Raw genomic sequence first — 16,039 nt, 5'->3', positions numbered from 1 at the left:
AATGTCTTCCAGAACTCTTATACTAATATATCCCCTTATTTTGTGCTTCTGTCTTACCCCACACTTTTCTCTATTGTTCAAATGTTTTTAAGTGTCTGTTTCACATCTGAGAACCTGTAAGCAATATGAAGGCTGAGATCTTACCTCTGATGATAAGTGGCGATAGCTCTTGAACAGGTATTTAAATGAATGAATAACAATGGAGAACACATATTGAGGGTTCACACAACTTGGAGTGGCAATGACTGATAAAAACCAAGTTTTCTTATTTTTAGTACAATTCCTATTCTGTCGCAGTACATTGACCTAATTAATCATGATCCTCTGAATATGTAAGTTATCAAAAACTGAGAAAGAAAAAGAAAAAGATGTTTTAATAAGCCATTTTTCTAAAATCCATTTTGGGGTTAATATCCATATTCATTTTTACTGACTTTAGTAATTCAAGTGCATTAAACTTGCTCTAGAATTTGTTACTTATTTTTTTTCTCATTTACATCTCTAAAGAGAAAGAATTCTATCAATGAATAGTGAATCACAAGAGCTGCACTTTTATTGCTAAGCAGATATATATATAGTGCTATAAATAAATCAATATTTTTATTTGTGTGCTATGGCCACAGTATTTTTTCTCTGTTAAATTAAGCCTTAATGAATTTTGTAAGTGATCTTGGACTTCGATAAAAAGTTCATCAACAGACTACAAAAGTATTCCTTCATGAGGTATTAAAATAGAAAAATAGCAATGGTAGATAACCTGCTTTATAGAAGGAAAAACACCCAGATTTTAAAGATCCTATTTTAAAACCTTTTTTTTTTCAACGTTTATTTATTTTTGGGACAGAGAGAGACAGAGCATGAACGGGGGAGGGGCAGAGAGAGAGGGAGACACAGAATCAGAAACAGGCTCCAGGCTCTGAGCCATCAGCCCAGAGCCTGGCGGGGCTCGAACTCACGGACCGCGAGATTGTGACCTGGCTGAAGTCGGAGGCTTAACCGACTGCGCCACCCAGGCGCCCCATCCTATTTTGATCTCATTCTCTGACTATGCTTCCAGAAAACTTCTGAGGACTAGAGTAGAATAACGCAATGTTATGGAAGAGAGACAGTATGGGTGTAAGAGCAGTAGAGAAATAATGCAGCATCCCACCAAAGAGAAAAAGGGAAGCATACTCTCTTAAGTTGGGACACTTATACTAGCTAATAAGTGCTTCCTTTAAATATACAACTTCTCTCATAAAGAGGAAATAAAAATACTGTAAGTCAAGAGAAAAAGGTCAGAAAGGGTATTTCTTATTTTTTTCCTCTCCTTGCAAGGAAATATGTAAAAGAATTTCATAAATATTCTTCTTAAAGGCTAGCACATTTTAAAGATACTTATTTCAGAAAGGATCACTAACAGACAATTATATTTTTTTCTTATTATCCTCTAGTTGAAATTTATTTTGTAGGTAGCACATGTTATTTTATATTATTAGAATATAAAAAAAAAAATCCCAATATGGTACTCCTCTGTACCACTTAAATTTCCCTATCAGTCATTTGATTAGATAGCTAAGTTATGTTCATTTGATTACTGTGAATTTTATAAGTTTCATTTTCCAGACAAAATAATGAAAACAAGATTAATATCTAAATATTTTCCTTTTTTATTTTATTAAAAATATTTGATTAGATAGCTAAGTTATGTTTATTTGATTACTATAAATTTTATAGGTTTCATTTTCCAGACAAAATAATGAAAACAAGATTAATATGTAAATATTTTTCCTTTATTATTTTATTAAAAATACAGAATATTTTGTTAAGGGTATCTAGGCAGAAAACAGATGTTATTTATAAAGGATCCAATATTAGCTTAATTTCATGCTTTTTTCCCTGAAACTATTTTAATAAAAGGCAGTGGCACAATTTCCTCAGAGGTTGTAGAAAGATGTTTGTTCCTCAATACTTATATAGATAGCTCTACTTTATTTGAAAGAATGAGATGGACTCAGACCAGTAACAACGACAAAAATAATTAAATTGTAACTGAACACTATATATATATATTTATTTAAATTAATTTTGATAGTGATTAGATTATTGAATCATTAAATTTTCTAAAGAAAAACCAGGAAACTTGACTTTAATAATGAAAGCACACTAACAATATTAAAATTACAAGTTAATTTTTGGAAATGTTATTTTTTGGAAAAAATTAGTCTTCTGTTTTTTAAATTTACCTTAGCCATTGGAACAAATTAAAGGCATGAATTACATATGTTTCTAAGACTTGAATGGTTTGTTACTAGAACCCCAGGGGACTCAAGTCTGCAAAAGTAGTGTGTGTCCTATGTGTCTTAACCACATCCCCACTAATGTAGGAAGAAATGGTGACCTAAATTAGTGTGGAGAAAATGCTCGGTTATCCATGATGTCCTGTCTATGGTGAAGGTGAGGTGAGGATTCTGCTGGTGGTTTGGTTCCCTTTGTCACTCACAGTTCTCTGAAACATCATACTTCTGGCTTGATTATCTAGTCCACCGCCCTTTTACATCATCTTCTACAAGTGAATGGAAATATTAAACTGAATTTATTCTTTCAAAATACATTTGTGAATATCTACTCCACATCATGCATATTGAAGTATTAATGAGAACTACTTTGCTCTTTCCTAGATATGGAAACATATCAAATAAATAATTATATGTAGCAACTGAATTTTTAATAAGAGCTATCCCATAAAGAATACCAGAGGGAAATGGAATTTAAAATAGCAAGGTGGAAAGGGGAGATAGAATCTATAGCTCTTGTTAATTATGTAGATATATCAAAGTTTAAAGTTAAGTAGAGCAGAAAAGAAAAATAGGCCCAGCAAGTGGAAGAACATTTTCCTGAGAGGAAAATTGGGAAAAACTATATTTAATTCTATATTCGTATTGGATTTTTTTAACATTTAAAAGAAAGTGGTACCCAAATAAATAAGGCGTTGGATTTAAAGTTATTTGAACTCTGACCTCCTCTTATTATATAGAACTTTTATTGCCCTGTGGTCATATCCCCTTTTACAGTAAAGACAAATACATCTGTTTTGCTAAAATCTCTAGGAGTTTGTGTCAGAGTTTAATGTACCAAAAAAATTATTCATAATATAACATATGTTAGATCTGACCTAAATAGTTTCAGAAAGCCTTTCTAAATTTGACAAATTAAAACTATTGTGAGTTAAATTCCTAGATGCAGCAGGACTGTCCAGAAGGGTGTAATTTTTATGTGTGTTTTAAAAAGAAGTTCTGCACTATGTGGTAGACATTTTGGTAACTGGATATTTTTTTTCTTTAATATATATATATATTATATTAATTATATTATATTATAATTATATGTATTATATTAATATATATATAATATATATAATAATTAATATATGTATATATTGATTATAATTACACATGCCCACACACATACCTCTCTCTCTCACATGGTTTCTAACTCAGATGACATTATTTGAGACTCTTTTTGGATTATTTATGAATTTGTGGTTAGAATCACCAGTTTGAATTTTCTTACTAGTTTCATCATTGTCATCATAATGTCACTATCTTCCAAGCCAATCACTTCTATCTCAATCTCTGATTTAAATAGTTTTTAACTTGGGTATGTGATAGATATTAATTTCACATCATTTTTAAAAAGTATTTTCCCACCTTTTATTTTTAATTGATCACTTAAGTTTCTGGCCATTGCTGTGCTGACAGCTCAGAGCCTGAAGCCTGCTTCAGATTTGTGTCTCCCTCTCTGTCCACCTCTCCCACACTTGTGCTCTTTCTTTAAAAAAAAAAAAAATAGGGGCGCCTGGGTGGCTCAGTCGGTTGAGCATCTGACTTCGGCTCAGGTCATGATCTCGCGGTCCGTGAGTTTGAGCCCCACGTCGGGCTCTGTGCTGACAGCTCAGAGCCTGGAGCCTGTTTCAGGTTCTGTGTCTCCCTCTCTCTCTGACCCTCCCCCGTTCATGCTCTATCTCTCTCTGTCTCAAAAATAAATAAACATTAAAAAAAATTAAAAAAATAATAAAAAAATAAAAAAATAAAATAAATAAATAAAAATTCCTGTATTTCTGGCCTGACATGAATGATAAATTGAATATGAAGTGAAGAACACTGCTGCAAATTTGCACACATGGAAGAAGCCATGTGGTGGAGTAGAGAAACCATGGGATTCATCATATATTTGTTCCTGATTTTTTACTTACTACCTTTATGGCCTTGAACAAGTCACAGTGTATATTGATCTTCACAGTATTATGGTGAAGAAAATATGATAATCCAAGTTTTAGTGATGCATAAAGTATTTTACATTTCAAAGGTTATAAAAATGGAAAAGTGATTTCTTTATTAAAATACCCACATGAAAGTTCCCCGGAAAACATTTTTTTTCTCACTTGGGAATAATTAAGAGTCACTGTTATTGCCATAGTGATGGCCCTCATGACCTCCATTAAAGTATTTATTTTGAACATGGAGAATATAGTATATATTAGGTCCTATTGAAAACCTGGTAATTGGTCCAGAGTCCGTAGGATATAACGGTTAATGGCTCAGACTCCCCAGAATCAAGCTGAGTATCAATGCTTTACCACTAATGAACTTTGTAACCTTAGCCAAATTACTGCATATCTCAGAGCATAATCTATAAAATATGTTTGATATGTTTGATAATATATTTAGAGTTTAAGCAGTATCTGTCATAGGGTAAGAGTCAACACTGTTAGTATTGTTTTTTGTTGTTGATGTCATTATTATTAAAGTTTTTCAGGGACAAAAAAAATCTAGATTTGAAAATGACCTTCCTTGGAAATTTAGGAAATCATATATCTTCTACAGCTTATCAATTAATAAATCACATTAAAATTAATTAAATTCTTTCAAGTAACAACTGCTTATCTCATTGAATTCCAAAGAATAGCTTATAACTTGGTACTCTACAACTAAATGTGAAACATTTTCCAAATTTCAAGTGGATAATGCAGAAAGAGAAGATATTTAGAATGTTTTATATATCCTTGGGGATTTTATTTGAAGAAATAATTAATTCAATATTCACTTAACTATGTCCAGAACTTAAAATACTTTGATCATTCTTGGATTTAATGAGGGCTCATTTTGCTGTACTACATTCAACCATATTATAAAGTAGAATATCTTTAAATTTCCAATTAGACAATAGTACAGATAATTACCCCTTAAAAGCTTATATGAATACAGAATATGAATATTTGAGTCCAACTCCTAAGTATTCAAATCAAATTTTATTATATGTAGAAAAGTCATTTGTAAATAAATTAGACATAACACTTTTTTTCATCTAAATGTTATGTCTTTCCCAGTTGATGTTTATTGTTCTTGAGACTGCTTTCTTGAGAATATATAACTTTTCTAAAAGGAATATGTTTTGAATGTCATTTTTTTTTCTCTGTGGAAAGTCTATACATTTATTTCCTATGCTAGCAAAGATGGTATTAGACAAGAGAGTTGAAAATGCTACACTCTTATATAAATTGTATTTTGGATTTTTTAATTAAAATCTGAGATTTCTTTGTTTAAAAATAAGGGCAAGGAGGTAATGTAATTTGTTAAATAAAAATTCTTCTAGGAAAGGGTTTTGTCCCTGAAACCTTTTACTTTATAAAAACTGGTATTAATAGTTTCATACTTGTTAACAAAAAATTACTGGGTTTCTACTATGAACAGCCTAAAAAAGATTAAGAGAATGAGACTGAATATCATTACATCTACATTAAATCATCTAGCTCCAAGTGTACATGGCCTACATAAGACTGAAGAGAGAATAGGAGAATTAAGAATCCCTCTCTGTCCTCAGCAGTAGTCAAATACTAGGGATGAGGCAAGAGCATGGAGGGGTTCCCTCCGTACCATGCAGGGACTGCTGAAAATAGGGCAGAAACATGAAAAAAACCTACCAATCCAATCCCAACATAAAACATAAAGGAATTCTAAGGAATGCCGTAGGAATTTGAAGTCAGATGTGCACTTAAGAGCCTAAATCAACCAAAAAACCCAAATCCAACTCATGTATTGACTCAACACTCATAAGAAGTTCCCACAAGAAAAAGAGGCATGGGATGCCTGGGTGACTCAATCAGTTAAACATCTGAGTTTGGCTCAGGTCATGATCTCGAGGTTCTGTTCTTGAGTTTGAGCCCAGAGTGGGGCTCTATGCTCCTCAGCACAGAGTGTCTCCCTCTCTCTCTGCCCTTCCCCCATTCACGCTCTCACTCTCTCTCTCTCTCTCTCTCAAAAAATAAACATTAAAAATTTTTAAAAAGAAAATTAAAAAAAAGAAAAAGGAATGACCATTTTTAAGCATAAATGCTATTTATCTTATATGATACATTAGAATAGTAGTAGATGGTGATAAGAATAAAAATGTGCAAAACCTTATGGATAAAATTTTAAGACTATAAAAAAATCTTAAATATCGAAATATACCATTCACTTAAACGAAAAAGCTTAATCATAGAGCATATTTTAATTCTCCCCAAATTGATCTATAGATTCAATGAAATCACTTTAAAATTACAAATATATTTTGCAGTATTTGACATATTTTTCAATGTTTATTTATTTTTGATGACATATTTCTTAAATTTTAATGCAAATACAAATGTGCACAAATAGCCAAGTGACACTTAAAAGAGTACTTTTAACGGTACTTGATAAGACAAAGATGGAGTTGGACAGAGAAACAAAGTCCATCTCTTTATTTCTTGTTTTTATTCTAAGTATCTGGTGATAGCATGAGAAAATATGGAATTGAATCCTTACATCACAAAATATACATTTAAAATTCAAATAAAATATGTAAATATATAAGTATGTTAAATGTTTTAAATAAAACAAAAACCTATTTGTAATATTTATAAGGATTGCTTATAGCGGATAAAAAAATAAGCAGAAGAAAATACTCATAAATTATCCAACATTAACATTACAAAACTTCTATTATTAAACAAATCTCTCAGGAAAGTGAAAAGAAATGCCACAAACTCTCTTGGGACACATTAATTATTGAAGGATTAGTTACTTTATAGAAAATAAAATGAACATTTATAATCAACATGAAAAGAAAAAAAACACTAGAAAAATAGTAAAATAAAAATAATTTTGAAGAGAAAGTGCACATTGCCTATAAACTTTGACATATAGGTGGAGATAGAGATGGATGGACGGACAGATGGATGGGTGGATGGATGGATGGATGGATGGATGGAGATAGATATATCAAGAATCAGAGTAATGTAACAGAAGCCATTATTTTGTACTCACTAAATGAGCATTCTTTAGAAAACAGATGTTGGTAATGATTACATGTGGGTTAGCAAGCACTCAGTCACTGCAGGTGGAGGGTTAGTTGGTACAACTACTTTGGAAAACTGTACATACTTTCCTTGAAACCTAAGGATTCCATTTCTAGATATCTGGCCCAGAGGACCCCTATACCTCTACAAATGCAAATGTCAGCATTTGTGTTTGTTCTAGCGCTAAATTTGAATAGCTCTTCTTGACCTACATACCACCATATAGCTACTTTTATAAGGCTATATTTTATTATGTTTCTTTTAACAATACAGACACATTTCTATATATTCCTTATATGTTTGCTACTATCATTTTTTAAAATTTTAATCACATTTGGTGATTCTTTTACACAATACTATACTTGCTTACATATTTTTTTGTATAAATATGTACATTTACATAAATTATGCTCATTTACATACATGTATCTACAAACATTTTAGCTACAAATTAATATATCAATATTTTAATAAATTTTCAAAAGTATACTTTAATATAAATATACTTTGTATTAAATAGTACTTAAATATATACTTGTATATCAAATAAAATTAAAATAAGCATATGAAATTATAAAAGCTTTCTTTTGTAGTTAATTTATATTGAATTGTGTACTAAGTGCAAGGATTATTGGCATATATTGGTATATAGGAACATAGAATTCAGTGTAAAATACAATTCAAAATTTAAAAACTAAAAGGATTAGATATATTTAACAGCAGCTGAACAAAAGACGCTTTTAACACTAGTTATTATAGTGATAATAAAGAGATTCATATATCTGTTATTTGACATAGGTGTAGGTATGTCATCTGATAATGACATAGAAAGATGTCATTTTACTTTAAGAGGTCTTAGAGTTTTAATTATATACATTTATTCCTTGTAGCTTTCAAAATGTGTGATGATTATTCAGACATTATTTGTCATGGATATCTCATATAGAATCCTCTAGCACATTCATATATTTTTTCTTTAGTGAAATAGTCTGAAAGATGTAAGGTTAGCTAAAAATTCTTTATAAAATGAATAGATTTGGGGCTAGAAATCTGACATGAGTTGTAAAGGTATTACTAGAAATGGAAGCAGGATAAATCAGATGGACGAGGCCAGACTTTGAGGAAACTGCTATGTGAACTCCCACAAAAAACATGTCACGCTGACTATCGTGAAAGAAATAATCTGGGTTTTGTGGGTGACAGCTGTGGGTGTGGATAGAGGAAACAATTTTCAAAATATTACATGTTCTACCAATAAAATTATTCTACAAGTGCTAAGGAATCCTTCTGGATATGGTAATGGGACTTGACTATAAAAAATTATTGAGCATAAGAATAAATGCATACAAATACCCACACAGTCCTTCTGTGTTATTTCCTTAGACTGATACACGGATAATAATTGTTACAAAACACATAGGCTATACGTCTGCAGTGCCATATGAGAACACTTTCAAAATGTAGAACTACATGTCATTTCCTTAGTGGAGAAAATAAGGCTCTCTCTTTATCCCAGGTCCCTCCTGTGTGGCTAGCCCCTCACACACCAGTAGCAGGGATGTGCCCCCAATCAGCATGCATAGTATAGTAATAGGATTGGGGGATTGAATTGAGTATTTTGGTATCATTGCCAATGCTTTTTGGTTGTGAAAATTTACCAAATAGCTGTAAGTGATATTTAATAAGGAAGTATTTTCTTACTTCCTTATTCGGTGCAGCTTGTTTAAAGAAGCTTTGAAATATAGCATCTCTGTGTTACTCCATGGATCCTATTTTGTAGCACCACACTCTTCATCCCATGCTCCTCAATGTTTCTCTAGGGTGTTATAAGCTCTGCTCGCAAAAGCAAACGATTGCCCCCTGTATATACTGGCCAAGCGGGGAAGGGCAATCTAGACTTTTCTCATAAGAGGTAGAAAAATGTTTCCGAAAGGCAGAATCAAGTACAATGTCAGTGTTTATTGGGGTCTTCTCTAGCAACAGCACATTTCTTAAACGGTCTTAATTAAAATGTAGCTCAAAGGACAAAGTTATAATTTATAAACTACGACAACGTGGGATATAAGTATTTGATGCACCTAAAAATAAAAACATCAGTGAACCGGATTGTAAAAGAAACGATATTTATTTTTTAGCAGCAGAAGTATAGGTGGCAAAATGCATGACAAAAAACACACAAACATACAACAGTAATAGTTTGAAATGAGAGTAATGATTTAAAATATAACTTAAGTTTACCATGAAAAACTAATGTTATAGCTGATGAAAATTTCCTTTCAGTAACTTGGAATATAATGATGAACACAAATTGGTATTAATTTGATGTGTGTGACAGGTTTTTTTACCCACATAAGGAAATATTATCATATTAGAATTCCTTTTTCATATACTAGAGATAAACACTGAAGTCATAAGACAAACTCAATATATCACATAGTTATATAGGTGTGTGCGTGTATATGAATGCAATCCCCACATGTGCACATATGATATGTTACTCTCTCTGATGCAAAAAACATAATATTCTATATAATACAAGCTCTTTCTAAGTAAACTCCGGTGCTTATCAGGCACATAATTATTTCTGGAATGTATTCTTAAAATGTTTCAAGAAGTTTCATAATCTTGTGACCTGTGAAAATTCCTTTATATACTTAAGATTATAATCACATAAAAACAAATGACATATTCACATGTGTTTTATCAAAAATATCACGTACAATAAATTGATTTTTTAATGAGAAAAATCTTTTTAGGAGTGACACAATATCAAATTTTGAATGAGAATTCTGGTGAAATTGTGAAAAAACATACTTTTAAAATATTTTTATGTAAAGATTATGTTTATTGTGTTGTTATTAAAAATTAGGGCATTCAGAAATGTGATTTGAAAAGTGGTCTGAGATAGGAGATTAAAAAAACCTTTAATATTCAGCCACGTGTAGTGTGCTAATTAAACTGCATAATCAAGTAATGTCAAGGATTTAAAGATTATTATACAGCTGCTTCAGAGTAAGTGTGGAAAATGAGTGAGGATTAGTTACTGTTTACTCCTTTTTAACTCCTTTAAACCTTACATATATTCAAGCTGGAGGTGGCAAGCAAGAACATAAGAAGAAATTACTGTAGGCTAGCCATCTTCCCACTTACAAACTCCTCTCTCCACCTTAAGTCAGTCTTCTTATTTCAGTCTACTTTAATTTTTTCTTTTTTTAGTGCAAATCCATATTTCACCAAATTTTGTCATTGGCAATACTTCTTAGTTTGAAACTCCAAAAATATGGCTATTTCAAGACAGTAGACTCTATGTCCTACTTGAAGCCCGCCAGTATACCCTCAGGACAATATTCCTTTACATATATAGAACACAAGATAAAAGCAAAGTGCATGGGATACTGTTTTAGCGAAATCATCTCTTTCCGCTTGCTTTAAATGTTATAGTGAATTTTTCTTTTTTATTTGGGATGTAGTGATCCTTATTAAAATATTATCTTTTTATTTTTATTTTTAATGTTTTGAATGTTTGTTTATTTTTGAGAGAGAGAGAGAGACAGAGACAGAGTGTGAGTGGGGAAGAGAGAGAGAGGGAGACACAGAATCTAAAGCAAGCTCCAGGCTCTGAGCTGTCAGCACAGAGTATGACGTGGGGCTCAAACTCACAGACTGAGAGATCATGACCTGAGCCAAAGTCAGATGCTTAACCGACTGAGCCACCCAGGCTCCCTAAAATATTATCTTTTTAAATACAAAGCAGAATTTCTGTGTTATATGCAGTTATGAAAATATTGGTTACATTCTGCCTTAGCCATTCTAGGATTGAATATTTTTGTTCCCCAAATTTTATTCACATTCATGGAAAGGTGGACTGCATAGAAGGTTCACATCATCTTTGATTTCCTCCTCCAGAATGACTAAATGCCAAATATTAATTGTAAGCAAAGAACTTCTGCAGTGTAAGAAGGGCAATATTCAACGAGAAGAGCATTTGTGTACACCGAACTGTAAGCTTTGGATGAGAAAGAGCCCTTTCTGTCATATTTCTGTCATATATAATGCTGTAACTTCTCTGCATGACCTACTACCTAGAATATAGTTGTCACTCAATGGATATTTGTCATATTAAGTGATAGAAGATGATATAAGATAGGAACTTTAGTGATAATATCTTATTTCTAGAGAAACTTTTGGTGTGCCAGTCTCATTATTGGTGATGATGGTAGCAAATATTACTGATATCTTACAGTAGTTTAACAAATAGTATGCACTGACTGTGTACTGTGCTAGTGTCAGCTGTTGAAGACTGATTCTGGATATTCCTTTGCAAAGACTTTGGTTTGAAGTGTGCGAAAATATGCATGTCTGATAGTTCCATCTGTATTTCCTTAAAATGACCATGAATTTTTGCATCTTATTTAATTCCTTTAGCAGATCTTTAAAATATGTATGTCAAATTGCTTATGAATGAAGATTTTTACACAGACCACTATTTAAAAAATGAGTGAACTTATTTTTGAAAACTCTTCTCTGTGAAAACGCTTTCTTTGACGGGCTAATATCCATTTTACTTTATATGCTATTATGTTAGCATGGGAAAATAGAACAGAAATAATGATTTACAATTAAAAGTATGTTACATTGCATACAAAAAAATCAAATATAATTTCATTGTAAATTTGAATCACATTCATAGAAAGTGAAACCATCTCTTCTCCTTTATTATTATTTCACCCCTTATGATCCACTTTATTTATATTTTAATACTTTTAAAAATCTTATAAAAGGAGATGTTATTGCAATGTTGCATTCTAGCAAACATTTTAAAATCTGAAATATGAAACACATATTTAATGATTGGAGTCATAAAAAAGAAACAGAAAGGATTTCTGGTTTCAGCTCTAGCTTGTAAAAAGCTTGAAAGTTGCCAGATCCTGTTGTTATAAAACAACAACAACAACAACACAACTGAACAAAATGAAAATGAAGGAAGGAATTGTGTTGAATCCATCAGATATATGAGATTGTGGGGCAAACTATCACCCTGAAATCCGGAGAGAGAATGAATGCTTAGACTCACAGCCAAGATCTGTTTACCTGGAACAGAAGTCACATTGGAACTACAAGGGTCAGGAACACTTAATTGGTTTTTGGATGAACTGTTGAAGGCTAAAAGTAGACCAACTAGCTTCAGACTGGGAAACTTCTGGAACTACAGTCTTAGGAGACAGCTTTTGTGGGTTTTATCTTCAGGAATCTCACCAGGTTCTCAAGGTACAGGGTCAAGAAAGATCCTCTTGTGGCTTTGGCAGGGGTAGAAAAACAAAACAACTTCTTTGTCTTTGACAGAGAGAGAGAGACAGAAAGTGAGTAGGGGAGAGGGGCAGAGGGAGAGAGAGAGAAAGAGAGAGTGACAGAGAGAGAGAGATAGAGAGAATCCCAGGCAGGCTCCACACTCAGCAGAAAGCCCGACACTGTGGTAGGGTCCCCTCACTAAGTAAAGGAAAAAAAAACCCTCAAGCAACCTGGTTATACACATACATGACAACATCTCTCATGAATTTGCAACATGAGACCACTTAATCAGATTACACGTTTGTGTGTTACCATATATGGGAGACAAAGAAGTAGAAAATATGTAAAAAACTATGCCACATGGTGTTTGGGGCTCAACTCTTCAGGTACAAACCCAACTGAGCCATGCTGGCAGGAATAAAGTTGCTTCCCAGAAAGAGAACCCTTAGAGTAATGACTCTGTGCAAGAATCCTGCTGCGACGTAAGGCTCAATCCTAGGACTGGGAATCATGAGCTGAGGTGAAATCAAGAGTCAGACATTCAACTGACTGAACCACCCAGACACCCCATAAACCTTCATATGATAAGTCTAATTGCCTTAGTTCCTATCACTCAATATATCTGGCTTTTACCAAAATATTACGAGGTATGCTAAAAGTCAAGAAAAGATGTAGTCTGAAGAGACAAAAGATATATAGAAGAAAGTCTATATGAACTGGAGTTTATTAATGAGTTTTTAGCTATAACACCAAAGTAAAATCGATGGAAGAAAATTTGACAAGTTGTTTATATATATATATATATATGGAATTTATGTTCACTTTTTTATTCTTTTTTTTTCAATTTTACTTTTTAGTTTACATCCAAAATTAGCATATTCTGCAATGATGATTTCAGCAGTAGATTCCTTAATGCCCCTTACCCATTTAGCCCATTCCCCCTCCCACAACCTCTCCAGTAACCATCTGTTTGTTCTCCATATTTAAGAGTCTCTTATGTTTTGTCCCCCTCCATGTTTTTGCTTCCTTTCCCTTACGTTCATCTGTTCTGTGCCTTAAGTCTTTCTCTGACTAATTTCACTTAGCATAATACCCTCTAGTTCCATCCATGTAGTTGCAAATGGAAAGATTTCATTCTTTTTGATTGCTGAGTAATACTCCTTTGTGTGTGTGTGTATACACACATGCATCTTCTTTATCCATTCACCCATCGATGGACATTTGGGATCTTTCCATACTTTGGCTATTGTGGATAGTGCTGCTATAAAAACTGGGGTGTATGTGTCCCTTCGAAACAGCATACCTGTATCCCTTGGATAAGTACCTAGTAGTGCAATTGCTGGGTCGTAGGGTAGTTCTATTTTTAATTTTTTGAGGAAACTCCATACTGTTTTCCAGAGTGGCTGCACCAGCTTGCATTCCCACCAACAATGCAATTGAGCTCCTCTTTCTCCGCATCCTTGCCAACATCTGTTGTTGACTGAGTTGTTAATGTTAGCCATTTTGACAGGTGTGAGGTGGTATCTCATTGTGGTTTTGAATTGTATTTCCCTGATGGTGAGTGATGTGGAGCATGTTTTCATGTGTTGGTTGGCCATCTGGATGTCTTCTTTGGAGCAGTGTCTATTCATGTCTATGGCTCATTTTCTCAAAGGATTATTTGGTTTTTGGGTGTTGAGTTTCATAAGTTCTTTATACATTTTGGATACTAACCCTTTATCTGACATGTCATTCGCAAATATCTTCTCCCATTCTGTTGGTTGCCTTTTAGTTTTGCTGATTGTTTCCTTCGCTGTGCAGAAGCTTTTTATTTTGATGAGATCCCAATAGTTCATTTTTGCTTTTGTTTCCCTTGCTTCCAGAGACGTGTTGAGTAAGAAGTTGCTGTGGCCAATATCAAAGAGTTTTTTGCCTGCTTTCTCCTCGAGGATTTTGATGGCTTCCTGTCTTACATTTAGGTCTTTCATTCATTTTGAGTTTATTTTTGTGTATGGTGTAAGAAAGTGGTCCAGGTTCATTCTTCTGCATGTCGCTGTCCAGTTTTCCCAGCACCACTTGCTAAAGAGACTGTCTTTATTCCATTGGATATTCTTTCCTGCTTTGTCAAAGATTAGTTGGCCATACATTTGTGGGTCCATTTCTGGGTTCTGTATTCTGTTCCCTTGATCTGAGTGTCTGTTCTTGTGCCAGTACCATACTGTCTTGATGATTACAGCTTTGTAGTATAGCTTGAAGTCTGGGATTGTGATGCCTCCTGCTTTGGTTTTCTTTTTCCAGATTGCTTTGGCTATTCCTGGTCTTTTCTGGTTCCATAAAAATTTTAAGATTATTTGTTCTAGCTCTGTGAAGAATGCTGGTGTTGTTTTGATAGGGATTGCATTGAATATGTAGATTTTTTTGGGGTTGTATTGACATTTTAACAATATTTGTTCTTCCTACCCAGGTGCATGGAATATTTTTCCTTTTTTGTGTGTCTATGTCTTCAATTTCTTTCATGAGCTTTCTGTAGTTTTCAGTGTATAGATTTTTCACCTCTTTGGTTAGATTTATTCCTAGGTATTTTATGGTTTTTGGTGCAACTGTAAATGGGATCAATTCCTTGATTTCTTTTTCTGTTGGTTCATTGTTGGTGTATAGGAATGCAACTGATTTCTGTGCATTGATTTTATATCCTGCAACTTTTCTGAATTCATGAATCAGTTCTAGCAGTCTTTTGGTGGAATCTTTTCCCTTTTCCATATAGAATATCATGTAATCTGTGAAGAGTGAAAGTTTGACCTCCTCCTAGTCGATTTGAATACCTTTTATTTCTTTGTGTTGTCTGAATGCAGAGGCTAATACTTCTAATACTATGTTGAATAACAGTGGTGAGAGTGTACGTACCTGTCTTGTTCCTGACCTTAGGGGGAAAGCTCTCAGTTTTTCCCCATTGAGGATGATATTAGTGGTGGTTCTTTCATATATGGCTTTTATGATCTCGAGGTATGATCCTTCTATCCGTACTTTATTGGGGGTTTTTATCAAGAAATGATGCTTACTTTGGTCAAATTCTTTCTCTGCATCTATTGAGAGGATCATGTGATTCTTGTCCTTTTTTTTATTGATGTCATATATCACATTGATTGTTTTGTGGATATTGTACTAGCCCTGCATCTCAGGTATAAATCCCACTTGGTCTGGTGAATAATTTTTTTAACGTATTGTTGGATCTGGTTGGCTAGTATCTCATTGAGGATTTTTGTGTCCATGTTCATTAGGGAAATTGGTCTATAGTTCTTTTTAGTGGGGTCTTTGCCTAGTTTTGGAATCAAGGTAATGCTGGCTTCATAGAAAGATTTTGGGAATTTTCCTCCATTTATATTTTTTGGAACAGATTCAAGAGAATAGGTG

The sequence above is a fragment of the Prionailurus viverrinus genome, chromosome B4, assembly GCF_022837055.1.
Source record: "Prionailurus viverrinus isolate Anna chromosome B4, UM_Priviv_1.0, whole genome shotgun sequence".
Lineage (NCBI taxonomy): Eukaryota > Metazoa > Chordata > Mammalia > Carnivora > Felidae > Prionailurus > Prionailurus viverrinus.
This window is presented reverse-complemented; position numbering follows the sequence as displayed.